The sequence below is a fragment of the Gallus gallus genome, chromosome 11, assembly GCF_016699485.2.
Source record: "Gallus gallus isolate bGalGal1 chromosome 11, bGalGal1.mat.broiler.GRCg7b, whole genome shotgun sequence".
Taxonomy (NCBI): Eukaryota; Metazoa; Chordata; class Aves; order Galliformes; family Phasianidae; genus Gallus; species Gallus gallus.
Window position 1 is genome coordinate 6,784,017 of NC_052542.1, and position 16,240 is coordinate 6,800,256.

General features: G+C 36.9%; 1 long non-coding RNA gene across 1 annotated transcript in view; it reads left to right on the forward strand.

Annotated features, from left to right (window-relative positions):
- LOC112533273 overlaps nucleotides 1-15,278 on the forward strand; it is a 53,368-nt gene extending 38,090 nt beyond the window's left edge. Inside the window, exons 2-3 of the long non-coding RNA XR_005862978.1 lie at nucleotides 2,445-2,513; nucleotides 9,676-15,278. This is a non-coding gene — a long non-coding RNA (uncharacterized LOC112533273). The remainder of the gene's footprint in view (nucleotides 1-2,444; nucleotides 2,514-9,675) is intronic.
- The last annotated feature ends 962 nt before the right edge of the window (nucleotides 15,279-16,240 follow it).

Here is a 16,240-nt window from a genome sequence, read left to right on the forward strand (position 1 = left end):
CTTGCACAGTCCAAAAACATAGCTGGCAAACAGCAAACAGTGACTGAATCCCCAGCTGCTTTTGAATAATAAAAAAGAATAGGGATTATACTTAGACTCAGGTGAAAACTATCTGAAATGATATTCAGTTTTAGAAACTTTGCTGTGTTCACAGTACTGCAGCTCTGGTTTATAGTAGCGACTATGAAAATCATTAACCATCACCATTAATTGTATCAAGACAAACACTATCAGCACTGGAAAGATGTGTTTTTTGCAGATCATCTTGGGCACACACAGTTTTTTTTACTGTCAGGATGACAAGGTTTTCTTCATCAGCCACATATACTTTACTGAAGATAGAACTGGATTTGGCAACAGTAACGTTAACATACACTTTCACCTATCAGCTTCATCCCAAGTATTTAAGACTGTTTTATCTGGTTGTCTGCTGTATTGCTCTTTGGGACATAACGCATTCAAGGTGTACTCTGTGAACAGCTTAGCAATGATTCCTTGCTTTGGGATCAAGAGTCAAACATTTGCAGATGCTGTTTTATATCCCAGCTCAGTTAACAGGGAAGGGTTGGGAGAAGCAGTTTTTATGTGCTTCTGACAAATTGCTTAACTAAGCACACTTTTTGTACTGTCTGCAGATGTTTGTCTGATTCATAGATTCATGAAATTTGACAGAGATTACTCTGACATCTCCATATATATACTTGATATATGCAAACACAATTAATTTACTAAATATAAGCCATGTCAGGGCAGTAATTACTAAATTGTGTAATGTTTTCAGATATAATTCCAATATATTTTCCTGAGTCCTTCAGATTACATTCTTTCTAAATATTCTGTACCACTGTCCTCTTTTTCTTAAAAAGGCAAAAACTTCAGTGGTTTCCTTAACTCTTTCTTATGATTACAAGAGCTACGATATAATAATCAGAGTAATAGTATAGAAGTAGAATACAGTAATAATGTGAAAGAGGAAATAGGTCCTGTTGAAGTAATGGCATAACTTCTGTTTACTGAACGTTTACCTTCTGAGATCTTGGAGAAGTATTTGCTGATAGCACTGATGCATCTCTTTTATGAAGCTAGTTTATAGGCAAGCAGCTTTTTTGCTGTCTTGTTCATGCTTTAGCTGAATAACTCCTCAGGTGTAGGTGTGCACCACGAAGCACACATACATACAGACAACAGCACCACAGAGCGTCAAAGATAAAACCAACCTTTTTAAACACAAGAACGTTTGCAATCTAATATAGTTTTGTTCACTTACCTTGACACAACCGAATTTTCTTTTGTGGAAAACCTGCAGTTCCGAGACACAGAACAATACTGAGAGCTGGAAAGTACAGCAAGAAAAAAAAGAAGAATCACTGATGGTAGGAAACAATTATAATCTCAACAAAGGATTGTATGTGTGCAATAAAAAACTGCAGCACTTCTCATGGAAAACTATTTCAGTATGCTACTAGGAAATGAGTTAGATCTGGTCCCCAGCTGACACCACATTAAGCAGAAAGAAGTCAACAGTTAAGAGGGTGGTTTGCCTTCAAAGCAGAACAAATTTTGGATGATTCAAAGTCCTGGAATGATCCAACTGTTGTAACACAGGTCAAGTGAAAACATTAAATCATTCAAAAAAAATCGACTTAAGCTCAAAAATTAAATATACATATGCAAATTTAATTCCTCTTATATTCTGCAAATATATTGTAATATGGTTTCCTAAGATACATACAGCTGTTAAAACTGCTGTATGTCCTGCCTCTTCTACTACTGAAGGAATCTTTTCTCTCCCTGTATCTGAGGGATCAATGATAAGCATCCTTAAGTGTCTGAAGGACATAAATACCAAGAATAGGAAAAAACTGTTTAATGTGGCCCAAGGGGGAGGAAAAATGGAATGAAACTGAGCAAAGGCAGAACTTGGAAAGAAAATGCTAATAGATGTATCTGCCCATTGAATAATCTTCTAAAGGAGTTCCTTGAAATCCTGTAATCTGAAGTATTCGAAAATGCAAACAAAAAACCTCTCAGAAATTTGCTGGGGAAAAAAAAAACAACCATTTGGATATGGACACACAAAAAATGAGTGAGCAAATCTTGCTTCCTGATAACTATTTTTTATTCTATGAATTCTTCTTCTATTTGCTGGGCAACAATGGCTTCTTATATATTTAATTGTTGCATTGTTTTCCTACCACTTCTATCCTCTGTTTGCTTTCATCCTGACATTTTTCACTTCACTGGAATGCACCAGAGTTATAGAGCTTTTACTAGGAGAAGTTAAAATGTATTTGTACCAAACTCAAGCTCAGCCTGTCTGGAATTGGTGCAGTGCAAGAGAGCAGGATGAAGAGCTTGTAAGTAATATTTAATTGTTATTTATTTCACTAAGTATCCCATTCACAGCAAATTGTTTCTCTTCTTCCCCCCATCCCCCCAATTAGACTGCATGGATTTAAACTCAAGGAAGCTGTCAAAAGGAAAGAAGTCCATGAATGACACTTACAGCAAAGGTAAGAGACGTTTCTAAGCAGAAAAAAGAAGGCAGCTGCTCATCTGGAATTCTCTGTCTTTGCCTCCAGAAAACCTACTCTAAGAAAACATAAGGTTGGAGGGCACATTCTTGTGGTTGTGAGTTTCTTCTCATCCTTAGCCAATGAGAAAAGCTATTTATCGCATTTTAGTCAGATCATCTGAGTTCTTCACTTTGGGATACATATCCTTGTTTATATTTATATGAGTTACTTGGATATACCCAAGCTGTGTTTTACCATTTTGTAAGTTCAATTTCCAGTGACCTTTTCTAAAAATACACATAAATTATGCAAATATATGCAGATTTTTGTCCAAAAGATAAAACGAAAAGCTCATTAAAAGGGAAAGATCTGCATGATCAGATTTTAAACTCTTGCATGAAGGTGCATTCATACCATAAACTTAAAATTAATGGTTTTAAACTGCACAGCCACATGCATAAAATGCGTATTTCTATATGGAAATGGCTACGCACAAATTTAGAAGTAGTATTCAGGCACAGCTGTAATAGATCAGTGTCCTTTTTTAAATTGTACATTAAAAGACAAAATGCCCACATTTCTGGAAGATCCAAAGTATTCACCAGCCGAGCTGAATGGAATCAATTCACTAAGCTGATGGTAAAATCTAACATGGAACTAAAGTTAAGTTTAATATGTAGTTTGAAAGATACAAACAACCATATTTATTGAAATTAAATTGTAAAATATAGCAAGTTTGTATTACTGTCCATGTTTTCATGTCTGAATTGAATGATTCTTTCCTAAGCAAGTGCAAAGAATACAGAAAAATCTCAGTCTGGAATGTTTCTGTGCAATGGTTAATAACAAAAACAGTGAAATATACATGAAAATATTTGGTTTTGCTTTTCAATACAAAAAGCAGAAACATCACGGATCAAATATAAACAGTAGGACGGGGATGTGCAAGAATAGCAAAAGCACAGAAAGATTCAATGACTTATTTACTCAAGAGCATAGAGTAGGTCAGCATCAAAGAAAACCACATGAAAGTACCACGTGCAAGCAGTTGTACAACTGTTTCTCTGCATTACAAACCAGCTGTATATATTCAATAATTCTGATGCAAAAGCTAAGGAACTAAATCATGACAATATGTCACATTTCCATGGCATGCATTAGCTTTGGTTCAGATCTTTCCAACACTGTTATTCTGCTTTTGGTCAGGAAAGACAATCAAAAGTGTCTCCCCACTGCTCTGAGACGGCAAACAGCTCTGTAGCTACACAGAGACAGACATTAAAAGCAGCTGTGATATGGAGGGAGAAATCTGGAGGATGGCTGTAGTTGGAAGAACAAGTTAATGTGCTCTGGGGATTAGCTTTAATCACAGTAAGAAAGATAAGGCCCACTCAAGTGAGATGAAGCATTCAGCATTTCCCCTACAAGAGACAGCAGACTGGAGACCGTGTGAAAGGCAGCAGCTGTCCTGCTTGCAGCATTACTACACAAGGGCCAGATTCTCAGTGCCCAGCTCAAGAAGTCTGTGCTGACCCAAGATGGCACAGCAAAAATTATTCATCATTGCTGTCCAGCAAAGTGGAGAGTCCAATGTATCAGCAAAAATGATGAGAAAGGAAAAGTTTACAAATAAAGAAAGAAAATACTAAACATAGGGATTTTTAATCTATTTAACTATTTCAAGGAAAGATGTGATTTCTCAATAGAAGAGCGAAAAGCAGTCGTAATTGTGTAGCTACTGCTCTGGCCATTCAAAAAAACCCTAAACTGTACAAACACAATTTCAGTATTTTAGGACTTGATGTAGACAAGTTTCTCCTTCTAAAGGACTAAATTTAATGAACTAGTATAAGAAAAGCTCCTGTAAAATAACACGCTGTATGTTACTACACCAGAACAGGGAATTGTCTGCTATCATCACCTTTGATTAGAAATCAAGAAGGAAAAACAGCTTTTTAATGTGCAGTGATAAAGATTAAAACAGCAGTAAGCTGTAAGCAACGATAACGGAGTCAAAGTCTAATGTATTTACCAGTTTCTAACAGTCTAACCCAAATAGTGTAGAGGAGTAACAGTAAGAAAACAAACTTCTAAGTGCCGGATTACATAAACAGATTTTAGGCTATCCAAATTCCTACAATCTTATGCAAGTTTTATTAATACTGCAGTACAGGTAAGTACGTGCTGGAGTTTGAAGTAGCTAACACAAAAATCAAATCTACCAATGTCTAGAACAGGAGCTCTCTAATGTTAGACTCATTAAAAATAAATAAATAAAGTGAATAAAATTATCACAAACCAATCTCTGAAGTCCCCTGACAAACCTAGAATTGAATGGATACAATTCATTAAAACCTAATTACCAAGAAATCAATAGTGCAATTTAGCCCAAACCAAAACTCATTGTAATGCACTGAACATTTGAAAACCCAGGTCATTATGAACAGGGCTTAAGTGACATTGTATATTACATCGTAGAGTGTCTCTGTACAGCAATTAGCACAGGCTGTCTGACTTTACTCAAAGAGGATATTACTATATGCAGTCTTAGTAGTAGCGCATCTGTAAACACCCACTCTCAAAGATACAACACAAAAAGAAACAACCTTGCTAACAATAGTCGTTAAATCCAATTCAAAAGAAAATTCAACTACCCATAATCCCAAACACATACCCCTCAAAACTCACTTTTGTTATGAGTGTCTGAGGAACTGAACAGGCACACTTTTCTTTTAGCTATATATAGGTAAATCCACTGACACCTCTGACAGTGATTAAAAAAACCCTACACTTTGGCCGATAATCACAATTTTCAGGAAAATCAGAATTGATAGAATCTTAATTAAACACAATGGAAGAGTAACTGAAGATTATTTTTCTGCTACAGACCCATATAGAAGTCTCTGAAATTATATACTCTGGCCTCTCATTCTCCCATAATGCTTGGGTATCATTTTAATCCATATTACCTTCTCTCAGAGCAAAAGAACTGATGCATCATTTGAAGCCACGTAATAAATTGTATACATTAGCTTACTCCTCAATATTTTGAATAGACAGGTGTATCCTCTGGTCAGTCAACCTTACTTCAATTAACGATGACCACTCCCCAGTGAAGCTTCCTACCTACCAACAACACAGCAACAAAGAATCATAGAATCATATAATGGTCTGGGTTGAAAAGAACCACAGTGATCAAAATTAATCACTGAAAGCTAATGGTCAAAAATCATTACTGGATCCTCCTGGCTTTAAAAGCCAAAAGGGAATCGCTATCTGGGATTAGACTTTGGCATCATGTGGATCTAAGTACAGCAAATAGAGAGTTCCATCTCAGCCACGTCATTCTCTAACACTACTGAGTAGAATGGCTATTGTTGTTTTTTTTTAGCAGGAGATATAAATGTAAGATTCACTATAGGTGAGTCCTTCAAGTATCAGGAATCTGTTCTGCCAGTGTACTTCAGTGGTGCAAGTAATAATGTGAGTTGGTTTAGGAATCAGCACACTGTCTACCATCTAATTCAGTAGAAGAGTAAATTCCCAGAATTTAATGAATAGGAAATCTGTGTAAGTAAAAAAAAAATAAAGGCATTTGTACAGAGGGCCTTACAAGTGTATGAGTCCTGAAAAATGAAAACAAAACTGAGATTAGCTTACACATAGAAATGAAAAGAATGGCCTAAGGTGTTAACGAAGAACTCAGGAGACATGGATTCAGTTTCAAAATGTTTCATGACTCAGATGCTGCAGTACACGGAAGTATATGGACATGTATGGACACTTCTGAGAGCCTTGGCTTATTAACTCAGACACAGTGCCACCACGTGTGCCAATCCCAGTTCTCATTTTAGTATGGTCTTCACTATTTGGAGCATCTCTGTATTCCTAGGGCTGTATGCCTCTAATCTCTAGAACTAATTCAGATAATAATAGAATCATAGAATCATTATGGTTGGAAAATAGCTCTTAGATCATCTACTCCAACTGTCAACCCTTGCATATTCTGGCCATGCATGTAGTCATACTAGTAAGGGCTGCACAAGTTGTTTGACATTCATGTACATTTCGATTAAATTTTACTAACCTAAGTGGTGATATACACAAACAAAAGAGTAAAAAAATCCCAAACAGTACATCACAGTCTATCACCAGTGAAACAAAATCTTCGAAAAAGCTTTAGCTAGTCTGTATCACAAGCATGCTTCATTATCCAGTTAGACCTGAGAGCTTAAATAACCTCTAATAAGGAGCAATGAGGATCTAAAAATGATGCATGGTGACAATGTGTTAAAAAGGTAACAAAACATTCCTGCACTAGCTATAATTGCAATGAAAATAGCATATAAACTAATAAGCTAAACATTGAAAGAGAGGACTTACAAGGGCAGAGATAACAAAAACAGTATTAAAGGATAACTCAATAATGTCACTTAGACTTCACAGAAGGTCAACTCCTTCAATAATTCCTGGTAAGTACTTACAAACAGGTTTTATGGCAATACACCATCTAGAGCAGTAGAAAGTGTTATGCTTTGAATAGGGAGATACATTTTAGTGGGACACCATGACTACTGAAAGAGATGTTATATCCAGACAAACTTGTTTGGTAGCAAGGTTAGAAACATTTTGCATATATGTGCAATAGTAAACTGAGAATAATGTCTCTTTCTCATACATGCAATTAATTTTTATGTATTTTTATTTTTGTATGCATTAAACAGATATTAAGCTGAAGGACTGATGCTGTCCTTGGGCTACCATTCAAGTTCTCATGCACCAGCACAATTTCATTTGAGCTGTTATCATGGGATTTCTGGCACTCATCAACTTTTTTTCTACATGGGGTGCCATCTGACCTGCATACAGAAACCAGGCCTGCATTTAACATTTCAGTCTGGACCAAATACTCATATCTTCAAGATGAAAGCTGAAATTCAAGAGCATTTTAAGGAGTCAGATTAGAGCTTTTCCTTTATTGGAAATAATCAGTATGCATGAAAGCCCTACAGTAACAGAGAACACAAAAACATAAGCCATAAATAGGTCTAGAGGCAGGAGCAACACTGACAGCAGTGTGTGTATGGCTTCCCCATTCTCACAGTCTCATGCATAACAGCACACCCTACACTGGGTAGTAAAACAAGAAAGTCACAGTCCTCTCAGCTCTTCTTCAGCTACACATATCCTTTTTTTTTTTCCTCAGCCTAATTCCCACTGGACTGACTTCCAGTCATGTATGGTAGCAGCCTGCATTATCCTGGTACAAAGAAGTCACTAGATGCATATTAATTTATTTTGATATACAACAAGCACTGTCTTGTCTTTGAAGAAAATAAATTGTGTGGTTAAGTCGCTAGTTGCAATAAAACTGGTTCCCTGTCCCTCTAAGATCAACACCAAAGGCACAATTTAGTCTTTGGTTTTACAGTGTTTAGCTGATATTTTGGAAACAAAATTGCCCACATCTTGCCTGACCATTTCTGTTTAACAACTTTCCAAGCTAAATTATATAAAATACCTGAAGTGTATAAAGACTATTCAATTTAAATCATCAGGTTCTCTTCCTGTCTACAAAACCCCACATATGCTGCAATTCAGCACAAGCTAAACTCTAATGAGAAATTCACAATACAAACATCATTTTGTAAATCTCAATCTATTATTTAAAATATGAAGTAACCTTTTGTATTTGTACAAACATCCATCCTTCAGCCCATACTAACCTCATCCAACACTTTCAATTTGAAACTAAAAAAAAAATTCCTTTTCCATCTTTCCTTTTGAATTCTTGCAGAGAATTTGCAAAAGATGTACAATGGAATAAGTCTGAAACAATTTCTATAATATGAAGTTAGCTGGAAAATAGGAAGAAGTGCAGAAGCCATCAGTTAAGTTTCAAAACATTCCTAAGGAAGACTGCTCTAGTGTTTCAAGAGAAATACTTGCATACATGGAAATGGAAATGGAAACAGGTAGTGGCTCTGTGGTCATTAGTTATTCTCATTTCCCATGTGGGAAACCAGAGAGAGGAAGAGAAACCAAGCAGCCCATGCCCCAACAGACCAAGGACCTGTCGGAGAAGTACCAGTGAACTCCCACATCTAAACATAATGCTTATTCATACAAGCTACATCAGCCATTAATGCCTAACCTGCAAAATCAATCATAGACAATGATGAATTAAAAAACAAATAAGTAAAACTAACCAGGTAGAATTTAATGAAAAGGCTAATTACATTTTGTGAGCTATTAATATTCACAAAGTGCATAATTCTTCCCAAAATACAATTATAGATACTATATATTTATATATAAGCAAACTCTAGAGCACAAGTAGTGCTACGGTATTAGTGCTTGAAGAAAAATATTCAGCAGTTCTTTGAGTTTATTCTTTGACAAAACAATAAGCTCTTCAATCTATCAGCAAGGCTCCACTAGGTTTTTATTTAGAGTTTTGAAATTTCAAGGTTACATTGTAGAGGCTACAAAATTCTGTTTTAACATAAACAGAATTTATTATTTTTAAACAAAACATTAATAAAAAGCTTATTTAGAGACAATCTGATGTTCTTAAATGACTTATTACAGAATAAAAGTTAATAGTGCAAACAGGATTTCAGCCCAGAGCATATCCTTAAAGGATGATTCAATGATGAGCCACAGAATAGAGCAGAAAATAATCGCTCATGTTGCCAAAGGGACCTTGGTAAGAATATGCTTCTCCTGAGGAGTCCTTTAGAAGATGACGCTGGCCACAAGGGATTTCAGCAGAGAACATTTTTTGGCTCAGAGAACGTATCCGGATGTGGCTGCACCACTAAAACAGCCAATGCCAGCTCCTCTGCATTGCTTCATTGCACTGATCAAGTTATTCAGAAAACACAGCAGCTGGCAATTACCCAGAGGGTGTTGGGGTTTTTTTAAGTACCAGCATATAGGCACACAGCCTTCCCTGGCAAAACGAAGAAATGGAAGCAGAAAAATTAAAAGGGTGCTATTAGATCCAGGCCTGTAACACAAAGGTATATTTTCTGTCTGAATCCAAGGAATTTGCAAGTTTTAGGTCCTATAACCATCTTTCCTTCTACTCTCACTCACCTGCCTTTTCATTTTCCTTTTGCTTCCTCAGTGTTTCATTTTTTCTTTACTTCCACAGGCTCTGACCACGTGCTTCAGACACAGCAATTCTTCAGAGCACAGAGAGAAACTCCGGAGTGTGACAAGATCACAAAGCAGTACTGAGTTGGACAGTCCTCTGCACAGCACGGGGACGGATCACCTTCTTCAGCCCTGCCATGTACTGCTTATGTCCTGCATATCTAAAGTGCTTCCTGCATATCTAAAGTGCTTTCTGGATTGTGGGGTTTTTTTCACATGCAGCCCAGACCAGACACAAAACAGTAGGTGCACAGAAGTACAGAACTCAAAAGAAGATTAAAGAATCCACTCTTAGCAGCTCACTAACCCTGCCAGACACAAACAATTTATGACACAGTGATTCAGAAAGTAAGGAATCAGAGGAGAGACAGTTTCATGAAAAACAAAAAGATAATACGTGTTTTAAGTAGACTTTTGTGTTAAATCTGTATAACATCACTTCACAGGGTTACTTGAAAACATTTCCTCCGTATTTAAGCAGTGCTTGAAGTGTTTTGGCATGTAACATAATTAGTTATGGTTGAAAAATAACAACCCTATAATTTGGAAGGAAAAGAAATACTGTTGAAAAAAAAAATGGTATCAGGAGCAAATGGTATGACACACAGGGGAACAAAAGATAGAGTATGGTTTATAACACTGCCAATTAATGCAGTAAGATGTAAACCACAAATACCATCAGACACTATAAGGTACAGCACAGGGACTAAAACCTCAGTCTTCTTCACAGCTCCACAAGATCTCTCTGCAGCAATGGTGTCATATCTGTATCTTTCTATTGTGTGAGGATTCATATTTTGGTTAAATTATGAAGATGGTTTCCAATTCAATTGAAACAAAACAAAATTTAATTAAGCTTGATGGCTTCTGCTTTCCAAGGCAGGTATTGTTATATGTGCAATGGTAACTATATGATAATGTCCTCTTTCATCTGAGGACAAAATGTATTTTCATAAAGGTCAGCTTCTGCCAGGAATATATTTTAATTTGCTAGAATTTCAAGGATGACAAACATCTCACTTGGAAAAAAAAAATGTTAAGACTACTGTTGACAAAACGTCTCTGTTTCTCATCAGAAAGTATTTTCTATATTTATTTTAAGTTACACATAGATTCTGTTTTGAACAAAAAGGAGTTTGATTTTTTTTTTAGTCTCAGCTTTAAGGGAAGATCCCATCTCTGCTGGGTCTGCAGTCTCTCCTTACAGTGCCTTCAGAAGGGGCCATGCTTTGAAAAAAAATGTTTAAATTATTAAGGTTGAGGTAAGATGGAGCATAAACTACAGTTCAGCCAAGTACCCAAGAACCAAATGCTTAAGCATCTACAACAATTCTGACCCCAAACTTCATCACTTTCCAAATCCTCAGCAGATTAAGTGCCAATTCATTTCTAGTAATCCAATTACCAAATACACTTTTGTTGCTCTGGAAATATTTCAGAAATGATTAGTCTTCAAGTTTCTTATAGCACGTTTAATATTCTCTTTCATACAAAAACTGAAGAGCTGATAGCTTCCTAAATAACTACAATTTGCTAAGCTCATTATTTAAAGTGCAATGATTATCTACTAATAATAACGAATGCACATACTATTCCTCAAAAATTAAAGTCTGTGAGGAAGACTCCTCTGAAAATATGGTACAGGGAATAGTTTATTTTTTTCTTAATTAGCAACCAGCTCTCTATAAGATTATTCTGCAGCTAATCATCCTGCTGCCAGCAGCAAAATAAAACAGACTCCCCTGAAGTAAGTTTGTCTTGGTAAGATTTCAAGATAACAGATTGTGACATAAACCTCCTCAGGTTCATACACTTGCACTGTTCTGCCATTTTAAATAAACACTTCTGTTAAAATGTTTATCCACTAAACATACAAAGAACATTTTCATCACAAGCACAAACACTGCTTTTAAATAAATGAAGGGGATGGCAATATATGTGCTAGAATCCCATAGCCTACGACTTCTTGATATTAGAAGTAAGCCTCCAAAAACTTCTGAATGGCTGAAAAAGACACTGTCCTCTGCTTTAATGAAGAAGTGTCTTTGAATTCTAGATAGCACCTAGTACTCTTAGGGAATTGTTTTCCCACTTCTAAAGAAATCAAAACAGTTTGTGCACATCACAGCTTAAGACTCTACCTGCAACTCATTACCTGTAATTCAGCCATTGAGTCATTATCTCCCTGAAAACTAGAAATAATATCATATGCACTTGCAATATTATTTTCACACCTGAGATGAGAGAAACTTGTTGTTTTCACACCCTGAAGAAACCACCAACTGTCAAGACCCTGGAGCTAGCACTTTACTAGTCACAACTGATTCCTACTGGCAACGATCACTAGAAAAATGAACAATGAAGCAAATGTCCCTGATGAACTGAGACACAGATCCTAACGCTCAAATTCTCACAGATGCCTTTAAAAATTGCAACCTCACCCATGGGTTGCTCAAGAACAGCCCCGTTCAGCTACTGTCTGTTTCTGTGAGATTCTTGACCTGACACAAATATTCATAGAATTTTCAGATTTTTTTTTCAACTATCTGCATTCCTAAGCATTTCATGTAATCTTTTAAGATAGCATCACACTTTTAAGCCTTATTTCAATATATACTTTTCTACTCTTTCTAACTTACTTTATAGTCAATGAAGACAGGCAGGCTTTCAGGTAATAATTCAGAGCAATGAAATATGATCTCTAAAATTGGTGGAATGGTTCCAATCCTATTTCTAGCATCCAGAAGTACGGTTTAGGTGTTTTGAGACTCGTATAGAGCAAAGACAAAGCTCAACAGTTGAGAATGAGACCTAGGAAGCATTTTAAGAAAACGAAGAGATGTCCAGAGCTAACCAGCTAATAGCAAGGGAAGAAAAATCTGTAATCCCAATCTGTCTTTCTGTGTAGTTTGCCTATCTACCCAGTACAAATGCTGAGTCTAGAATCCCCAGAAGGCAAAGGAATGTGTTAGTGCCAATCACTTTTCTTACCAGGTTTATAGCCCTAGATAAGCAGCTCTCTGGATCTTGGATTTTGTAAGTGACCATCGTATCTAGAATCATTACTAAGATAATTGTTGCAGATGTTGAGTTTGCTGAAATTCTTAATTACTGGATGACAGAATGGAAAAGAATAAACCAAACAAACCCAGAAAACAAAAAGGGCAAAACAATACAGAGAAAATGGCCTTGCTATACATATTTAATGAATCAGTAAAAATATCCTGCACAAAGGCTTAGAGAGTTAACTGAAAATGTGTGTATGATAAATGGATATAATACTGTCTATGTAATGGGCTTCCTATTTAAATTTTGCGAGGATTTAATCAGTTGGGCACAGCTGTGCAAGATGCACCATAAACTACGTTGAAAAATATGTAGACATGTACATTTATCTGCTACAAATTAAGCTCACTTAGAGGTGGTCTTAATGGACCATGTAGCAATCATTACAAGCATAAATTTTAAACTGTCTGTTTCCAGTGAATTTGCTTTGAAAAAAAATTAACGCTCATCCTTAGTGGAGCACAGTAATAAATGGAAGTACCCTTAATCTGTTAAGCACTAATAACCTAGCAATTATTCATTATGAACCCCATGCTGTATAATGTATGTCTGTTACACTTTTATTAGTGATTCTTTACTTAACCTGTAAAGGTGTAATTTTTATTCCAACAAACACCTGGTAATAACATGACGTTTTAAGTGATATGCCATTACATTTACAGAATGTCCTGCCTCCTTGCTTTATTATGAGAGATTTGTACAGTACAGGACTGCTAAGGATAATAATAGAATAGAATGATTCATGAATTTCAGATTTTGCACTTCTACAAAAGGCAGCAACACCCACCTTAGAGATCAAAAAGCTATGACTTGATTACAGTGCAACATATAAATAACCTATACATTATTTAACACAGGAAATGAGTAACGCTGCAATCAAAGTGAATCAGTGACCCAGTTGGCACAGTCTAGGAGGTTGTAGCAGTTGTATGTTCCCCTACAGAAGTCACTTGAAGGCAGTGGTATGCTGGAGTATTTGATACTGGACTATCACTCATTTTGCAGAGGTGAAAAAGGAGACCATCTCCTTTCACTGAAGGGCCTTTTCTCCCCAGAGACCACAGTGTTGCCCAGAGTAAAAGTTTTCAAACCATAAAGGAGGAAATCAGTGTATTTGAGTAACTTCTGCTGGCTTACTTCTTTTCTGCTCTCCACCAGTTAGAAAGGACACTATGCACTCTAAGAGAGCAGATGAACCCATCAAGCTTTTTCTGTAAACCACAAAGGAACTTGGAAGTTACAAATCAAGTGCTCAAGGCAGCAACAGGGCAAGTTATTGTTGTGGATAACTGACCTGTCTCAGCCCTATTCAAAGCTATAGAAATTTTGCTGTTCAGCACCTTCAAGAACACTTCCTTTCAGCCTCAGTTTTCAGGAACATTACATAACATTATATTTATTTTACGTGGAGCAAATAAAGCCATATAATAGGGTACCTAATCCTTTTCTTCACAGAAAGTTGTTTGCTGGTTTCTTTGCCAATTTAACTGTTTGAATTGCAGCTTTCCAACACGAGTCTCCGCTTTGCCTTTAATGTATTTGCCAAATTTTCCACCCAGCTTTAATCCAAACTCAAGAGGACAAACTTTTGACATTTCCTGCTATTGCCTTCTCAGAAGCAAGGAGCTGCTAGCTCTCTGCACTTAAACTATTCCCTCACTGGTACTCCTAGCATGAGAAGCAATCTGACCATAACACAAAAAGAGAGGAACCAGAAATGGTAATGCATGAGGCATGGTCCTACACAGTCTTAAAGGGTGATCATTAAAGCATGCTTCAGTTAAAATGACAATGAGAAGCTGAAGAGACAAATATATACAGAAAAGAAAAAAAAAGAAAAGAAAACTGACTACGAGAGGCTACTACACATATTGTATGTATAACCAATACTTTAAGTTCAGTGGCTGATTCAGAGACACTGTCACATTGGATTCTCTATATTGCTCTGAAGGATCCTTGTGCTGAAATGTCAGCTGGTGAAATCACCTAAAGGCAAAAATAAAATTGCCCTAACATTATGCATAGCAATTCTACTGCTCAGTGCTCTGTAGTTCTGTTTTCTAAGAATAGATGTTTCAAAGGAACCTCTTCTTCAGTATGAGCCAGAGGCAACAGGATTTTACCCTAAAAGTGGCTATTAGGCTTTGTGGAAACATTGAGGAATATTAAATATTCTTGTATTTTGATTGAGCAAAATTCAGAAGGGTAATGGCATCAACTGAATGTCTAGCTTAATCATTGATGTCTAGCTTAAAGTAAATATTTTTAACATCTACTACTACCACTTCAAATTAAGGTAACTCTGGAAAGTAAGAGGCCAATAAGGAAAAGAAATTTTTGGATAGTCCCCTTTTTGTTAACGTAGGTTAGTAGGTGTTTCTGTGGTCACTATTTTTCATTCCAAACTGGCAATGTCCAGGGGTCTAGCCATTTAACTAGAGGGTTATGCAGTGCAATCATAGACTCACTGAACAGTTTGGGTCGTCTAGTTCCAACCCTCCTGCTATAGGCAGGGACACCTCCCTCTAGACCAGGCTGCTCAAAGCCCCATCCAGCCTGGCCTTGAATGCCTCCAGGGAGGGCGCATCCATAGCCTCACTAGGCAACCTGTTCCAGTGTCTCACCACCCTCAAAGTAAAGAATTTTTTCCTAATATCTAGTCTAAATCTACCCTCTTCCATTTCAAAACCGTTTCCCCTTGTCCTGTCACTACATGCCCTTATACAAAAAGTCCCTCCCCACATTTCCTGCAGGCCCCCTTCAGGTACTGGAAGGCTGCTATGAGGTCTCCTCAGAGCCTTCTCTTCTCCACGCTGAAGAGACCCAGCTCTCTCAGCCTGTCCTTGTAGGGGAGATGCTCCAGCCCTCTGATCATCTTTCGTGGCCCTCAGGACCCACTCCAACAGCTCCATGTCCTTCTTGGTTTGGGGGTCCCAGAACTGGATGCAGTACAATGACACCGTCCAGATCTGAAGTTCCCTTGAATTCAGTTTCCTGTGCCCTGCACCATTTTTCTCTACAGTATTTTTTTTTCCACACCTCAATCCATATCCTATCTTCTATCACTAATGTAAGCTGCACTGTTTTAGACACCACATAATAACTTGTATCTAAAAAGGAAGCAGGAGACTGGATGCTATAGATGTCACAGAACAAAACAATGGAATTATATATTACAATATAATATAAAACAAAACATAGAGGAGGCATAAAAAAAGAAACCTAAAATACACCAATGTATTTTATCTTGACTTCACTTACATTATTATCAGAAATACTGAGCTGCTAAAAATACCACATGCTATCTCCTTTGTCCAGTAGAAGCAGCATGTTTTCTTAACTGCTTATTTAAAACATTGGATTATACTCCCCCTCACCTCAACTCGGGATACCGCCTTTTTATGGACATCACTCAAACCTGTGATTTCTCAGTACCACAAATCCCATCCTGAATCCATAACATGCTGTCCTTCACTGACACCTAAACGTGGAAATCA